The sequence below is a fragment of the Ranitomeya imitator genome, chromosome 2 (genome assembly GCF_032444005.1).
Source record: "Ranitomeya imitator isolate aRanImi1 chromosome 2, aRanImi1.pri, whole genome shotgun sequence".
NCBI classification, from domain to species: Eukaryota; Metazoa; Chordata; class Amphibia; order Anura; family Dendrobatidae; genus Ranitomeya; species Ranitomeya imitator.
In genome coordinates, this window is record NC_091283.1 from 350,360,682 (window position 1) to 350,379,247 (window position 18,566).

Genomic DNA, 18,566 nt, shown 5'->3' on the forward strand with positions numbered 1-18,566 from the left:
CAGCAGCAAATCATGCAGCTGCGATGACAACAACTAAATCTCAGAGCACATCCAAATACTTGTCAACACCAATTGCTGGTTGAAGAAACCAGCGTGGGATAAATACAATAACCACAATTTGCCAAAAGGCAACTAATTCCCAACTAAAGGTTAAAGTAAAACATAACTTTTAATTCTACTATTAAAGATTAAATTTAAAATTTGCTATACTGGTGGATGTAATTATTAGGATATTGCCAATTGCGCTCTCATCCCTTGGATTTATAATATCCTATCTATTAATTCATTTAACTCCTAAAGCATGACGCGGCCGCTATCACTGCTCTTCTAGGTAATTATACACATTCCACAAGTTAGATACTAAAATAACTGGACCTCCCCAAAAGTGGTAGCGGCCGCGTCATGCTTTAGGAGTTAAATGAATTAATAGATAGGATATTTGAAATCCAAGGGATGAGAGAGCAACTGGCAATATCCTAATAATTACATCCACCAGTATAAAAAATTTTAAATTTAATCTTTAGTAGTAGAATTAAAAGTTATGTTTTACTTTAACCCTTAGTTGGGAATTAGTTGCCCTTTGGCAAATTCTGGTTATCATCCAAATACTTGGAGACCACCCAAGCATGCTCAGGAAATCTCGAGTAACAAATATACTTGCTCATCACTATTCGCTATCTTTTCAGGGTTTTAGCCAGGGTTCTTCCCCTTGTCTCTTGGTGCTTCACTCCCAGGCAGGGGTTCTTACAGTTGTACCCACCTAGATCTTTACTAGGCACCAGCTGCATCACCAGATGCAAGCTGCCAGACGACAGTGGGCCTGGGAAATAGTAACATAGTAACATAGTAACATAGTTAGTAAGGCCGAAAAAAGACATTTGTCCATCCAGTTCAGCCTATATTCCATCATAATAAATCCCCAGATCTATGTCCTTCTACAGAACCTAATAATTGTATGATACAATATTGTTCTGCTCCAGGAAGACATCCAGGCCTCTCTTGAACCCCTCGACTGAGTTCGCCATCACCACCTCCTCAGGCAAGTAATTCCAGATTCTCACTGCCCTAACAGTAAAGAATCCTCTTCTATGTTGGTGGAAAAACCTTCTCTCCTCCAGACGCAAAGAATGCCCCCTTGTGCCCGTCACCTTCCTTGGTATAAACAGATCCTCAGCGAGATATTTGTATTGTCCCCTTATATACTTATACATGGTTATTAGATCGCCCCTCAGTCGTCTTTTTTCTAGACTAAATAATCCTAATTTCGCTAATCTATCTGGGTATTGTAGTTCTCCCATCCCCTTTATTAATTTTGTTGCCCTCCTTTGTACTCTCTCTAGTTCCATTATATCCTTCCTGAGCACCGGTGCCCAAAACTGGACACAGTACTCCATGTGCGGTCTAACTAGGGATTTGTACAGAGGCAGTATAATGCTCTCATCATGTGTATCCAGACCTCTTTTAATGCACCCCATGATCCTGTTTGCCTTGGCAGCTGCTGCCTGGCACTGGCTGCTCCAGGTAAGTTTATCATTAACTAGGATCCCCAAGTCCTTCTCCCTGTCAGATTTACCCAGTGGTTTCCCGTTCAGTGTGTAATGGTGATATTGATTCCCTCTTCCCATGTGTATAACCTTACATTTATCATTGTTAAACCTCATCTGCCACCTTTCAGCCCAAGTTTCCAACTTATCCAGATCCATCTGTAGCAGAATACTATCTTCTCTTGTATTAACTGCTTTACATAGTTTTGTATCATCTGCAAATATCGATATTTTACTGTGTAAACCTTCTACCAGATCATTAATGAATATGTTGAAGAGAACAGGTCCCAATACTGACCCCTGCGGTACCCCACTGGTCACAGCGACCCAGTTAGAGACTATACCATTTATAACCACCCTCTGCTTTCTATCACTAAGCCAGTTACTAACCCATTTACACACATTTTCCCCCAGACCAAGCATTCTCATTTTGTGTACCAACCTCTTGTGCGGCACGGTATCAAACGCTTTGGAAAAATCGAGATATACCACGTCCAATGACTCACCGTGGTCCAGTCTATAGCTTACCTCTTCATAAAAACTGATTAGATTGGTTTGACAGGAGCGATTTCTCATAAACCCATGCTGATATGGAGTTAAACAGTTATTCTCATTGAGATAATCCAGAATAACATCCCTCAGAAACCCTTCAAATATTTTACCAACAATAGAGGTTAGACTTACTGGCCTATAATTTCCAGGTTCACTTTTAGAGCCCTTTTTGAATATTGGCACCACATTTGCTATGCGCCAGTCCTGCGGAACAGACCCTGTCGCTATAGAGTCACTAAAAATTAGAAATAATGGTTTATCTATTACATTACTTAGTTCTCTTAGTACTCGTGGGTGTATGCCATCCGGACCCGGAGATTTATCTATTTTAATCTTATTTAGCCGGTTTCGCACCTCTTCTTGGGTTAGATTGGTGACTCTTAATATAGGGTTTTCATTGTTTCTTGGGATTTCACCTAGCATTTCATTTTCCACCGTGAATACCGTGGAGAAGAAGGTGTTTAATATGTTAGCTTTTTCCTCGTCATCTACAACCATTCTTTCCTCACTATTTTTTAAGGGGCCTACATTTTCAGTTTTTATTCTTTTACTATTGATATAGTTGAAGAACAGTTTGGGATTAGTTTTACTCTCCTTAGCAATGTGCTTCTCTGTTTCCTTTTTGGCAGCTTTAATTAGTTTTTTAGATAAAGTATTTTTCTCCCTATAGTTTTTTAGAGCTTCAATGGTGCCATCCTGCTTTAGTAGTGCAAATGCTTTCTTTTTACTGTTAATTGCCTGTCTTACTTCTTTGTTTAGCCACATTGGGTTTTTCCTATTTCTAGTCCTTTTATTCCCACAAGGTATAAACCGCTTACACTGCCTATTTAGGATGTTCTTAAACATTTCCCATTTATTATCTGTATTCTCATTTCTGAGGATATTGTCCCAGTCTACCAGATTAAGGGCATCTCTAAGCTGTTCAAACTTTGCCTTCCTAAAGTTCAATGTTTTTGTGACTCCCTGACAAGTCCCCCTAGTGAAAGACAGGTGAAATGCTCTGCCAAAATCCCCCTTCCATCTCTGGGAGCTGGGGGATGAGTATTCCTGGCCCTCAAGGGTCCATCTAGCTAGGCAACTTGCACCTAGTGAGCCTGTGGCTTTGCCTTTACTGGTTTTGTGCCACTTTTGCTAGGACTCTCTGCATAGCACATAACACAAAAAACTTGGATGTGACAATATTCCAAAACAGCTAATAAAGTCTTCTGAAGCAAAAGTTGATATCATCACGCGTCTGTGTCAAGAGGTATGAACAAGTGGTAAAAGGCCCAAGGACTGGACAATATCATTGCCTATTCCGAAGAAGGCAGATGCTACAAACATTGGAATCTATAGGACTATTGCGCTCATACCTCATGCCAGCAGAATACTACTGAAGATCCTACAAAGATGGATACAACCTTGCATTGATAAAGAGCTGCCAGAGAAACAAGCAGGATTCAGAAGAGGCAGAGGAAGAAGAGATGTAATTGCTAATATTAGAAGGATACTGGAAAAGGCCAAAGAATACAAGGAGATCTATTTTTGCTACAATGACTACAGCAAAACCTTTGATTGTGTTGATGAACAGAAACTTTAGAATACCATGAAGGGCATGGGTGTGCCAAACCATATGATGAGCCTCATTTCAACCTTTACATCGACCAAGAAGCAATAGCTGGAATAGAAACACAGCGACACAGCATGGTTCAAAGTAGAGCGAGGCATCAGACAAGGCTGCATCCTGTCACCACTTCTATTTAATTTATATGCATGAGCTATTTTCAGGAAGGCTGGACTTGCCGAAAAAGAAGGAATCAAAATTGCTGGACTAATCATCAACAATCTTAAATACGCAGATGATATATCATTGATAGCAACAAGCATAGATGGAACGAAAGACTTATCAAGGAGTGTCAAGAAGGAGAGCTTGCATATATGACTGCTACTCAAGACAAAAAAGACAAAAGATATTCACTACTGCCAGATACGACCGGAACACATTTAAGATGCATGCCGATAAGCAGGAAGTCGTAAAGGATTTTAACCTACTCGAATCAATGACCACTCAAAATGCAGCGACAACAGAGGAAGTTAATAGGAGAATTGCTATCGGAAAATCAAGAATGAAGTTACTGGACAAGTTCTTCAAATCAAGGAACGTTTCACTGACGTTGAAGACATGGCTTGTACATAATTGAAGCTTTTCTGTGGTAACATAAGGATGCAAAATCTGGACGATAAAGAAACAAAAGAAAAACTGATGGCTTTGAATGTGGTGCTATAGAAGGATGCCATCAATAGCATGGAAGGAAAGAAATCAATTTTGGAACAAAATAAAACTAGATATGTCACTCGAAGCAAGGATCATCAAACTATGACTTGCCTACTTTGGACACTTCATAGGAAGAAAGCAATCACTTAAGAAGGACATCATGGTCGGAAGAATAGAAAGAACAAGAAGAAGAGGAAGACCAGCAACCCGATGGTTTGAAACTATCAAGATGACAATGGAGAAGAGCCTGGTGGACCTGTCTGGGCTTACACAAGATCGACCTTCCTACAAAGCGTTCATCCATCAAGTGGTTTGAGATAAAGTGGAAGGCCTTTGAATGGCAATAGTGAATAAAAGGAACCATTGCTCCTTCACAGCTGGTGGACCTATCTAGGCTTTCACAAGATTGATCTTCCTACAAAGCGGTCATGTATCAAGTAGCCATGGGTTGAGATCGAACTGAAGGCCATTAAATAATAATAATAACGAATACAAGGAGCCATTGCTTCTTCACGGCTCCTAAAGTCTTTCTCCTGAAAGAGATGCCTACACTTCTAAGGCAAAAATATATACCATAATACTGAACAGATTCCCATCAAAAATGTAATTTTTCATAGCTAAAATTTGGAATTGCTTCTTCATTTGGAGTACTGTTCTGCTCCTTGTAGGCAAGGAAATTACCATGCACTGGAAGAAAAAAGTAAAAACACACATTGCTGCCAATGTAACGAAGATCATTGTGGGAGCAGCATTTGTCCCATAAAACACCCTGGACCTGCTGCACCGATACCTGAAGTAGGTTCGCAGTGCTATATATGACAAATGCTGCTCGCATAATAATACTTAATGCTGCAGGCTCTCCACACAGCAGCTCTTCTCCTCTCCCCGTTTGTAGTGGCAGGAAGCAAGGCAGGTGAATAGTTCTCAGCTAAATCAAACTATAAATGTCTGTTTTGACATTCTCTGAACTTTTGTATGCTTTTCCCCTCTATGATTCTGCCTTCACATGATTGGCTAATGACATATGGGGGGGGGATAAAAGTAAGCCCCTCCCCCAGTGGAATTTCTGTTAAAGGGAACCTGTCACCCCGAAAATCGCGGGTGAGGTAAGCCCACCAGCATCAGGGGCTTATCTACAGCATTCTGTAATGCTGTAGATAAGCCCCCGATGTTACCTGAAAGAGGAGAAAAAGACGTTATATTTTACTCACCCAGGGGCGGTCCTGCTGCTGGTCAGGTCGGATGGGTGTCTCCGGTCCGCTGCGGCGCCTCCCATCTTCATTACAAGACGTCCTCTTCTGATCTTCAGCCACGGCTCCGGCGCAGGCGTTCTTTGCTCTGCCCTGTTGAGGGCAGACAAAGTACTGCAGTGCGCAGGCGCCGGGCCTCTGACCTTTCCGGCGCCTGCGCACTACAGTACTATCCTCTGTCCTCAAGAGGGCAGAGCAAAGTACGCCTGCGCCGGAGCTGTGGCTGAAGATCAGAAGAGGACGTCTTGTAATGAAGATAGGAGGCGCCGCAGCGGACCGGAGACGCCCATCCGACCTGACCAGCAGCGGGACCGCCCCTGGGTGAGTATAATATAACGTCTTTTTCTCCTCTTTCAGGTAACATCAGGGGCTTATCTACAGCATTACAGAATGCTGTAAATAAGCCCCTGATGCCGGTGGGCTTACCTCACCCGTGATTTTCGGGGTGACAGGTTCCCTTTAACACCATTTTTATTGAAGGGGAGATTTGGCTGAAGGGGAAATTTATATATTGGGTACCCTAAACTATGATAGCCTAGCTCTCATCAATTTAGTGGTGAAATTTTTTTTTGTATATATCCCATCTGCCCCCTTTTAGTGATATATACAGTTTAAATTACAAAATATTCTCCCCCCTGGACTCCCTCCAAGACAAGTGCTGGCTAAGGTCCTGCACTACCGTGACAGAGATGCAATTCTTAGACATGCCAGAGAGCATCCGATCTCAAGATAAATGGCTCCAGGATCTCTATATTTCCTGACTTTTCCATAGAAGTGCAGAAACAAAGGGCCAAATTTGTGAATATCAAGAGGAGGCTGAGGGAGCTGGGTGTCCCCTACTCGATGTTGTACCCGGCCAAATTGAGAGTGGTCACTGAGGGGGCAGTACAATTTTTCACGGAGAATAAGGAGGCACTTAGATGGCTGGACAGCAACGAGCAACAACTGCACCAGGCAAAATCAAACGACTCAGCAGGTTCCTATTCCTACTGCTGCATTTTTCGTGATCAGATGGCTCTTTTTTCCTCCTTGGTATTGATACTTTCATTTTCAGGTTTTTTGGGAACGAGTTTATGGATCTCTGTTGGTCGTGAGTCCTTTTTGGAAGAATTGGAAACTGTGGTGACTTACTTGGCTACACTCTACAAGTCATGTGGAAGTCCCAACAGATTGGGATGAGTGGCGGGACGTTTGGACGGGGTTAGTAGACTGTTTTGGATAAATCCATGGAGTAGATGGAAAGATGGGATAGGGATTTGTTGGGGGAAGTTTTTTGTTATTTAGAGGAGAGGGAAGAAAACATTGATATAATGTACGTCACTCTAATCACTGCTGTTATGGCTTCAGCTGTACTTGGATGAAAGAATGCAGGGCAATATGTACTGAGAAGGGAAAATGTCGGGAAGAATGAGAGTGGTGAGTTGGAATGTCAGGGGTTTGGCGTCTGGTGTGAAATGGCAAGCGGTGTTTAAGTTTTTCTGTGATGCCAAGCCAGCAGTGATTTGCTTGCAGGAAACTCATATGGTTAAAGAGAGAACACATTTTCTGGCTAAGAGATGGGTACAGGCGGGATATCATGCCACACATTCAACATATTCTAGGGGGGTCAGTATTCTCATTTGTGTTGGGGTACCTTTTGAGTATCACAAAGTGATTATTGACCAGATAGGTAGATTTGTATGCCTACTTTGTAAATTGTATGGATCCTTGGTGTGGCTGGTCTCAATATATATTCCACCGCCATATTGTGGGAGACTGCTCTACGGAGTACTAGAGATAATGGAAGAAACCCCAGGGGTACCATTTCTAATTATGGGCGATTTTAACAACATTCCAGACACACATTGGGACCGGGGCAGACGGGAGCCGTTGAGACCATTTGGAGCAGTCCTGAAGGAAACTGCTCTGCACGATTTATGGAGGATTTCAAGTCCGGTTGTGTATGAGTATTCCTGCTTCTTGTCCTCCTTTGCATCTTTGTTGAGAATTGACCTGGCATTGGGCAATACTCAGATGCTTAGCCTTGTTGGGGAAGTAACATACATGGTTAGAACGAGATCGGATCATTCCCCCATGACTGTGACACTTGAGGGAGTGGGATCTGTACCTGCTAGAGGGTGCATGTGGAGGCTGAACCCATTCTGGTTACAACTTATTAATCTGGACTGACACATAGGGGGCGATATTAGAGAGTACTTTAGAACTAATGCTGGGACAGCCTCGGTTTTGATGGTTTGGGAAGCTATGAAGGCTTATTTTAGAAGGCTCTGCATTAAGGAGATATCCCGGGTAAAAGCAGAAACTGTCAGGAAGGATCAAATATTGATTAGAGAATTGGAGGAAGCAGAGGAGACAATAATCAATCATCAGTCCCCGGAGGCACAGGAAAGGTTGAAAGAAGCGCAGGGTAAAGGGGCTAGTTCATGTTAAAGGGACACTGTCACCCCCTCCAGCCTTTATAAACTAAAAGAGCCACCTTGTGCAGCAGTAATGCTGCATTCTAACAAGGTGGCTCTTTTAGTTTTTGGTTAATGCATTCCAAAAATAAAGCGTTTTGAAACTTATCCAAAATACCTGTCTTTATCCAGGGAGGCAGGTCCTCACCCCCCTGCATGACCCGCTACTCTGCCGTCACTCAAATCTTCAGGGGCTCTGTGCACCGCCCCCTCCGCTCTGTTTTCGCTTGAAATCCGGCGCCTGCGCTGTGTTGTTCTTTCTTGTGCAGGCGCAGTAAGCTCTGGCCATCTGACGTCCCAGCCAGGCTTGCAGACTGTGCCTGTGCGGTGCAGCCACCCACCTTGGTAATCCCAGCCCCGCAGTGTGTTATGCATTAGGCACAGTGCGGGGCTGGGATTCCTGGGCATGCGCACTGTGCGTGTATAGCAATGTATATTCCCGGCGATTGCTAGGAGGAGGCACGATCAGCTGAATATACAGACGCTGTAAGGCGGGGGACCTGGGTGACAGGCTGACACGCGCAGTGCGCATGCCCAGGAATCCCAGCCCCGCACTGTGCCTAATGCATAACACACTGCGGGGCAGGGATTACCAAGGTGGGTGGCCGCACTGCCAGCACAGGCGCAGTCTGCAAGCCTGGCTGGGACGTCAGATGGCCAGAGCTTACTGCGCCTGCACAAGAAAGAACAACACAGCGCAGGTGCCGGATTTCAAGCGAAAACAGAGTGGAGGGGGCGGTGCACAGAGCCCCTGAAGATTTGAGTGACAGCAGAGTGGCGGGTCAAGCAGGGGGGTGAGGACCTGCCTCCCTGGATAAAGACAGGTATTTTGGATAAGTTTCAAAACGCTTTATTTTGGGAATACATTAACCAAAAATTAAAAGAGCCACCTTGTTAGAATGCAGCATTACTGCTGCACAAGGTGGCTCTTTTAGTTTATAATGGCTGGAGGGGGTGACAGTGGCCCTTTAAATAAAAATGTATCAATCTGCGTTGTAATTTTGGTATCTGTCTGAAGTTTGTGTCAGACTGTATTATATTTTTGATATATACCTTAAAAAGTACTTGACTAAAAAAAAAAAAAAAAAAAAATATTATGTAAGGTCCTCTTCAATTGACAGATCGATGGATGTCCAGGTCCTGAGACCTGCACCAATTGCTTAATAAACTGATGAAAAATACATAGCTTGTGAGGTATGTGCACAAAACATAGTACAGATTCAATAGAAAGTCTACAAAACTGAACATATAATTGTACCAACCAGTTAATAAAAAATAAGAGAGGCTAATACTCACCTGGGTGGTTATCTGTAGGAATCTCCTCTTTACATTGCTCATCACCCCTCACATATGTCTCTGTAGTATAAATATGGGTCAGATCTTCACCCTGAAACAAATATTGTAAAAGTCACAGACAGATGGAGAAGTCACATCTATGATCAGCTCTAATCCTGCCATCTCCACCGTTCTCATTACACAAGTATAAAACATACTAGATGGTGGCCCGATTCTAACGCATCGAGTATTCTAGAATATGCATGTCCATGTAGTATATTGCACAGCCCACGTAGTATATTGCCCAGCCACATAGTATATTGCCCAGCCATGTAGTATATTGCCCAGCCACGTAGTATATTGCCCAGTGACGTAGTATACAGCACAGAACCACGTAGTATATTGCCCAGCCACGTAGTATATTGCCCAGCCACGTAGTATACAGCACAGAGCCACGTAGTATATTGCCCAGCCACGTAGTATATTGCCCAGCCATGTAGTATATTGCCCAGTCACGTAGTATATTGCCCAGCGACGTAGTATATTGCCCAGCCACGTAGTATATTGCCCAGTCACGTAGTATATTGCCCAGTCACGTAGTATATTGCCCAGTCACGTAGTATATTGCCCAGCCACGTAGTATATTGCCAAACCACGTAGTATATTGCCCAGCCACGTAGTATATTGCCCAGTCACGCAGAATACAGCACAGAGCCACGTAGTATATTGCCCAGCCATGTAGTATATTGCCCAGTCACACAGTATATTGTCCAGTCACGTAGTATATTGCCCAGCCACGTAGTATATTGCCCAGCCACATAGTATATTGCCCAGCCACATAGTATACAGCACAGAGCCACGTAGGATATTGCCCAGCCACGTAGTATATTGCCCAGTCACGTAGTATACAGCACAGAGCCACGAAGTATATTGCCCAGTCACATAGTATATTGCCCAGCCACATAGTATATTGCCCAGCCACGTAGTATATTGCCCACCCACATAGTATATTGCCCAGTCACGTAGTATACAGCACAGAGCCACGTCGTATATTGCCCAGTCACGTTTGTCACAGGTTAAAAAAAATATACATACACTCACCTTCCGAGGGCCAGTTGTAGTTCGATCACATGACCGTGACGTCATGGCAGGTCCTTCTCACGCAGGGCCCGTGATGACGTCGCGGTCCCATGACCGTGACATCATGGAAGGTCCTTGTTGCGCAGGACCTGTGATGACGTCGCGGTCACATGACTGTGACGTCATGGAAGGTCCTTGTCGCATACTATTCTCAGCACCGGAGCGTCGCGAGGAGCGGGAAAGGCGCCGGAGTGTGAGTATATGATGATTTTTTATTTTTTAACATTAGATCTTTTTACTATTGACGCTGCATAGGCAGCATGAATAGTAAAAACAGGGTTAATAGCGGCGGTAACGGAGTTACCGCTGGCATTAACCCTGTGTGAGCGGTGACTGCGGGGAGTATGGAGCGGGCGCAGACTGCAGGGGAGTAGGGAGGGACTAATCGGACTGTGGCCATCGCTGATTGGTCGCGGCAGCCATGACAGGCAGCTGGCGAGACCAATCAGCGACTTGGATTCCATGGCAGACAGAGGCCGTGACCAATGAATATCCGTGACAGACAGAAGGACAGACAGACGGAAGTGACCCTTAGACAATTATATAGTAGATATTGTGTTTTTCGCACCCCAAATTTTGCGGAAGAAAATAGGAAAAAATGTAATGCAAAAATAAGGGTCCGTCTTATTGTCTGAATTTAGCTTACTGGGAGGTGGCGGCAGGATCGCTACAAGAAGACGAAGGTGGCAGGAGCAGGGCTGTGGAGTCGGTGTCCATTTTGGTGATGTCAGAACTGGTATAAAATGGACCGACTCCGAAAATGTATAATAAATTGGGTACAGTATTGGATTACCCGGGTGTGGCGTCTGCTGAGCTGTGGCAGAGTAGGCTGGGAGTCGTTTAATTGCTTCTGAAGGAATTTCTACATGCACAGTTGAACATCTGTAAAGCTGTGTGTACTTTTATCAAGATGTGATGAATCAGGCTGATAATAAAGGATAACGAGATGGGGAGTTATTGGGCAAAGGGGCCAGTTCATGTTAATGGAAAATGTATTAATCTGCTTTGAACATTTTGTATCTGACTGGAGTTCGTGTCAGACTGTGATACAATTTGGATTTATGCTTTAATAAAAAGTACTTGATTTAAAAAAAAAAATTGGGTACAGTAGTTCAATGAAGAATGTGCTGTCAATTTGTCCGAAAAATTTGGGAAAGATATGAAATGTCCTATAAATGTCTGTTCTATTCTTGATCTAAGGATTTAGGCTTTTAGTTGAGGTGAAGCTGTGCTGCAATTTATGTACATGCTCAGTAGTGATTCAGTGCTTTGTAGTCAGTCGTGGAGTTGGGATTCAGGGAAATTGATGAGTCAAGAGGCAGAGGTTTGGCTTACCGCTTCCACACCTCTGAGCAGGAGTGGAGTGATGTGGCGGGCCCTGAGCTGGGAGGAGGGGATGTCCCGGCGGTGCAAGGCTGCAGGCCCTGGGCTTCAAGAAAATGTTGAAGAGGCAGGAGCGGAGTCCCTGCTCTGTACACTGTTTTCCCGGAGGTGGGCTTAAGGAAAATGGCCGCCAAAGGTGGGTCATGCACAGATTTAGATCTCGGCTCAATGACGAGCCCCACTCCAGCCGCCGGCTTACTGCATCTGTAACCCAGCTCCGCCACTGCCCCTCCCCAGTAAGATACATTCGGATTATAAGATGTACCCCCATTTTTCTCCCACTTTTTATGGGGAAAAAGTGTGTCTTATAGTCCAAAAAATACGGTAATACCGGGGGACTGAGCACAAGAGCTTCACAGACGTCTACACTTCATAGGAGAAGTCTCATGACACCTTCTCTCCATCTACCTGATAATCCTGAGGAACATCAGGACTTTCTTGTTTACAGTCCTGTGGAAGAAGAGGATGGGGACATCTCTCTGGTGTTGTCCTCTTACTGGGTAGAACTGGAGGGAACACATACAGGGAGTGAATTCATTCTTTACATACAGATAATTATAGACCGTGTGTATTTAGTCCTGTCTATTACCTGGTGATGTGAGGGGCTGGGGAACAGTCATAATGACATCCTTGTATAGATCTTTGTGTCCTTCTAAATACTCCCACTCCTCCATGGAGAAATAGACGGCGACATCCTGGCACCTTATAGGAACCTGACACATACAATGATACATCATTCCCTCAATCCCTTCATAGTGTTACTATACAATGTCCAAGCATTCCCAGCAGTGTCACCTCTCCAGTCAGCAGCTCAATCATCTTGTAGGCGAGTTCTAGGATCTTCTGGCCATTGATGTCCTCATGTATTAGCGGGTGAGGTGGCCCTGTAATTGGGTTCAGGGGTCTTCCCCATCCTTCAGACAAAGGGTCCTGACAGCGCTCACTAGAGGTCTTCACTACTGTATAATCCTGGTTATGAAGAGACACATTAATAAATCTCACTACAGACATTTCCAGAGTCCTCACCTCTCCAGTTCTGTCCATCTGTTATTCCCATAGATAAGAATGATGTAATGTGACGTCATCAGAATCTCTCACCTCTCCAGTAAGCCGGAAGAGGATCTCTAGGGTGAGGTGTAATATCCTCTCTGCCATCTTGTCTCTGTACATAATCTGTGATGGGTAAATTAGGAAAATTCTGTTATGTAGAAGATCTCCAATGAGAGGATCCGATATTGTAGGGACCTGAACGGGAAGATGAGTCGATATAACTAAGAATCCCACGTAAAAATAGTGATTATCTGTGTTTTTTTATTTTCACCAATAAAGCCGTAGATTCAGATATTTTTGGCTGAATTATCAACTGTAACTTTTTAAAAATTCACAAAATTTGTCAGAAAATGTATTCTAGATATCATGGAGCAAATTTTGTGCCATTTAGCAAAGCTTGAGGCTTTTTGCCCTGAGAGCATTTTTAGTTTATCAGAGCTTGCTGTCATCTCTCCTGTTTAACCAGCATAAATACTACTCTCAGTATCTGACTGTGGCATTTAAATGCTGCAATCCTGGTGTGGCTTATCGTTCCTCCTATATGACACGATTGTGGGGTACTGATTGATTGCTATGGTCGCCTGGGTCCTGCTGAAGGCTTCTATTAAGCCAAAGAAGTACGGAAAAGGGGATTATCTTCTGCACTGCTGGTAAATCAATATTTTAACAGTGTGGTATGGTACATCATGCCGTTTAGTTCTCATATTCTCTACATACAGTACTTCGGATCATAATTGTAGATGCTTTCGAAAATGCCCATGAAAAAGTTGGCAAACATAGGTGCCACCAGTGTCCCCATAGTTGTACCTCTCGTTTTGGTGGTAGATAACATTCTGACATTTAAAAAAATAGTTTTTAAAATTAAATTCTGATCCCTCTAGAGTGAAGCTTCTATGGTTACTAGTTAGGGAATTTATCACTGAAATTAACCCCTTAATGGCCAGGACAAATTTTACAATGACCACTGTCACTTTATGAGGTAATAACTCTGGAACACTTTAACGGATCCTGGTTCTTCAGAGATTGTTTTTTCGTAACATATTGCATTTCATGATAGTATACACCAAAACTTCCATATTAAATAATATTAAATGGAAACATGAAGAGATCCCACAAATGATGCGACTAAAATACAAATTTTATTATACCATATTAAAAACAATACTAAAAAAGCAAAAATACCGTATAGTGGAAACCGAACACGAAAAAACCGGTGAACAAATATAAACCGGTATTATAAGCTAGCAACAATCTTATATCATGACATAAACTCCGGCACAAAGTATATATAATATTCCAACATGAATATATGCCAGGATTTCAATCAATACCGCCCATGTCCTAATGCATAACAAAGTATAAATACAAATTTACTCAGCCATGGAGGGGGTAGCAAGGAAAATTCCTAAGCCTATTATATGCCACCAAAGCTACACCCTAGATATAGAAAAGTCATGTAAGCCAGCCTAACGAATAAAAGTTAATGGTGCTTACCGCATCTCATCTGTACACCCGTTCGGCGTCCACTCACCCCGACGTACGTTTCGCCACCTGCTTCTTCCGGGGACGTGTCAGGGTGAGCGGTAGCCGGGCTTAAATATAATGCTCCACCAATCAGGAGATACTCTGCGGGTAGAGTCCAGCGCAGCCGTAGTGCGCGCATTGCGCATATGCCCGCCTCCTCTAATGGACACTTCCCTGGTAACGCTCAATGGCACGCAAGCACAAAGCCTGCGTGTCAAAATAAGAACGCCCAGCAAAGATCCGGGAGGTCCGGGAACAAGCGCATGCGCAAAGGCTCGCTGACAGAACTTATAAGTCTATGGTAACATACGGAGGATAGAAGAATAAGAGAATGCCTGGACAGACGCAAGTGAAGTACATTTCAAAACAATACACCCAGTGAAGGAAAAAACCTTTTACCAAAGGACGAGATGTACTACTTTTTTTAGGATCATAATGACTATGGACCTTTTGGTCATTATGATCCTAAAAAAAGTAGTACATGCCGTAGTTTGGTAAAAGGGTTTTTCCCGTGTGGTCTGTGTAAGGCGTGTGCCAACTTGATAAAAGGGAAAACCTTTAAAAACTTTGATGGGTCAAGAGTGTATGAGATCCGTAAACACCCGACATGCGTCTCGAGGGCGGTTATATACCATGCTGAGTGTCCCTGCGGTAAGGTCTATATAGGCCTTACCACACAGGAACTCAAAATCCGCGTTAGAGAGCACATTTTGGACATTGAAAAGGCCAAAAATGTAACGGATGAGACTACATTAAAAACATTAGTTCGTCATTTTAAGAAATACCATGATTGTATTCCTCGTCTCAGGATCAAGGCCATAGATCAAGTGGATCTTGGTTCACGGGGTGGCGACGTAGGCAAAAATTTGGCTAGACTTGAATGCCGTTGGATATACCGTTTGAGGACAATTAGGCCATTTGGTCTCAATGAGACAATGGGATTTTCAGCATTCTTATAAAAACAGGTGCTTCTTTTTATGGGGTGGGAGGTGTCCGGTTATATTTTATATGTGTTTTTATGTTGATTTTAACATTTATTTTTTCATTTTAGTACTTCTTACATATGGTGGGAGAGGTTGTCGTCAATACCATCTTTGCTACGGAAGGATTTGAATTTTCTGGACATGGATGTGTTTTGGGACAGAATTATTTATATATTTTTATATTTTTGTAATGTCATAAATTTTTGGACGCTGTATTTATACTATGTTTTGTATATGTATATTGTTGTTATGTAATTTATAATGTATATTTGCATTTTGTATTATTATGTATTCACTATTATGCAGGACTGATTAGGTGTTCTTGCGAGGAATAATTTATACTCACAATTATGTGGGATACGTGGTATTTAAAATATTTAAAATATTATTTTGTTAATATATGGTGTTCACTATGGAGGGGGTAGTATAAATACAGATATTATGGTCATTAGGTGTCTGTATTAGCGCATTTATAGGGTCCATTGATTATCATTATTTTTATTATTTATGTTATTTTGGGATTATTTTTCGTATTATTTTTTTCTTTTTTTCATTTTATATTTATTTTTATTTTATTCATTTTTGTATGAGTGGGTAAATATGTATCACTTTTTTATACTTATATATTTTATGAGGTAGAACATATAGATATATTTTTATGTGGTCATCCTGTTGTTGGTGACCATTCACTTTTATGCGATATTCGCATTTATTATGGACACTTTATATTTATTCTAATAAATATCACTTGCACATTTATACATTATTAGGTTTTTTCCTTCACTGGGTGTATTGTTTTGAAATGTACTTCACTTGCGTCTGTCCAGGCATTCTCTTATTCTTCTATCCTCCGTATGTTACCATAGACTTATAAGTTCTGTCAGCGAGCCTTTGCGCATGCGCTTGTTCCCGGACCTCCCGGATCTTTGCTGGGCGTTCTTATTTTGACACGCAGGCTTTGTGCTTGCGTGCCACTGAGCGTTACCAGGGAAGTGTCCATTAGAGGAGGCGGGCATATGCGCAATGCACGCACTACGGCTGCGCTGGACTCTACCCGCAGAGTATCTCCTGATTGGTGGAGCATTATATTTAAGCCCGGCTACCGCTCACCCTGACACGCCCCCGGAAGAAGCAGGTGGCAAAACGTACGTCGGGGTGAGTGGACGCCGAACGGGTGTACAAATGAGATGCGGTAAGCACCATTAACTTTTATTCGTTAGGCTGGCTTACATGACTTTTCTATATCTAGGGTGTAGCTTTGGTGGCATATAATAGGCTTAGGAATTTTCCTTGCTACCCCCTCCATGGCTGAGTAAATTTGTATTTATACTTTGTTATGCATTAGGACATGGGCGGTATTGATTGAAATCCTGGCATATATTCATGTTGGAATATTATATATACTTTGTGCCGGAGTTTATGTCATGATATATGATTGTTGCTAGCTTATAATACCGGTTTATATTTGTTCACCGGTTTTTTCCTGTTCGGTTTCCACTATATGGTATTTTTGCTTTTTTAGTATTGTTTTTAATATGGTATAATAAAATTTGTATTTTAGTCGCATCATTTGTGGGATCTCTTCATGTTTCCATTTAATATTATTTAATATGGAAGTTTTGGTGTATATTATGATTGGAAGTGCCCCTGTTTCTATATGGGACGTCTTTTTGGTGTATTTCATGATAGTAGTAAAAAATTTTTGATATGACTTGCGCTTATTTGTTAAAATATCAGAAATTTGAGTTATCAAAATTATCATAGAAATTACTGGAGTACTGATCCCTTCTACTCCAGAAGCAACACTCTCGTATACATTTTCCATGTCCACATCTTCTTATAAAAAAATCTTTATTACGTCAGCTCTTACAAGTTGCTAAAACGGTTATTCCACGTCCCTGAAAAATCGACCTCCTCCCCCTCCCCCCACCTTTGGAGGAATGGTTTGGTGCTTCCTGTTCCCCAGGTCCTAATTCTTCTACTAAAATCTTCTTCCCTTGCTTACTTCTCTGTTGTGAATTCTGTTGTCGAAATCCCTCCAGTGGTCGTGAATGGTACTTCTGCGAGTTCTGTCCATGGACTCCCTCTGGTGGCTGTGAGTGAAGCTGCTGCTTCTGAGGTTCCTTACACAGGTGACGTGGTTTATCCTTTGGTTGGCTGCTCTATTTAACTCCACTCAGATCGTTACTCCATGCCAGCTGTCAATGTTCCTGCATTGGTTCAGTTCGCTCTTGGATCTTTCTGGTGACCTGTCTTCTCCAGCAGAAGCTAAGTTCCTGATAGTTATTATTTGTTCATTGTTTCCTTGTCCAGCTGGTTTCATGATTTTGTCTTGCTAGCTGGAAGCTCTGGGATGCAGAGTGGCATCTCCGCACCGCTAGTCGGTGCGGAGGTCTTTTTGCACACTCTGCATGGTCTTTTGTAGTTTTTTGTGCTGACCGCAAAGTTACCTTTCCTATCCTCTGTCTGTTTAGTAAGTCTGGCCTCCCTTTGCTGAAACCTGTTTCATTTCTGCGTTTGTGACTTTCATCTTTACTCACAGTCAATATATGTGGGGGGCTGCCTTTTCCTTTGGGGAATTTCTCTGAGGCAAGGTAGGCTTTATTTTCTATCTCTAGGGCTAGCTATCTCTTAGGCTGTGAAGAGGCGTCTAGGGAGAGTCAGGAACGCTCCACAGCTATTTCTACTGTGTGTGATAGGATTAGGGCCTGCGGTCAGCAGAGCTCCCACATCCCAGAGCTTGTCCTGTGTGAGTTTAACTATCAGGTCATGCCGGGTGCTCCTAACCACCAGGTCATAACACTTCTCTCTCTCACTCCCCTCCCCTTTCATGTTCTTCCATGAGTTTTCCATGTTATGACTATTTCCCTTCATCTTTTTATGCCATCAGTATGTTGCCTTTTACCGGATTACATACTAGGCTCTTTCAATACTTGTACAGTTACATCTTATTGTAATCTTGATGGAATTACCTATTCTTTCTGTTTCCCTTGTTTGTTCATGAAAAATTTTCAATAAAACTTTAATATAAAAAAAAATATTGGAAAAGTGGCAAAAATTCTGAACATTTCACAATTTTTAAACTTTTAATTCTTATGCACTTAAAACAAAGAATCATGTCACAGACAATAGTTCATAAATAACATTTCCCACAT

The 18,566-nt window shown here is 42.5% G+C and overlaps 1 pseudogene; it reads right to left on the reverse strand.

The window, feature by feature from the left end:
* The window catches only part of LOC138666546 (zinc finger protein 91-like), a 98,244-nt pseudogene that overhangs the window by 11,370 nt on the left and 68,308 nt on the right, over positions 1-18,566 (reverse strand).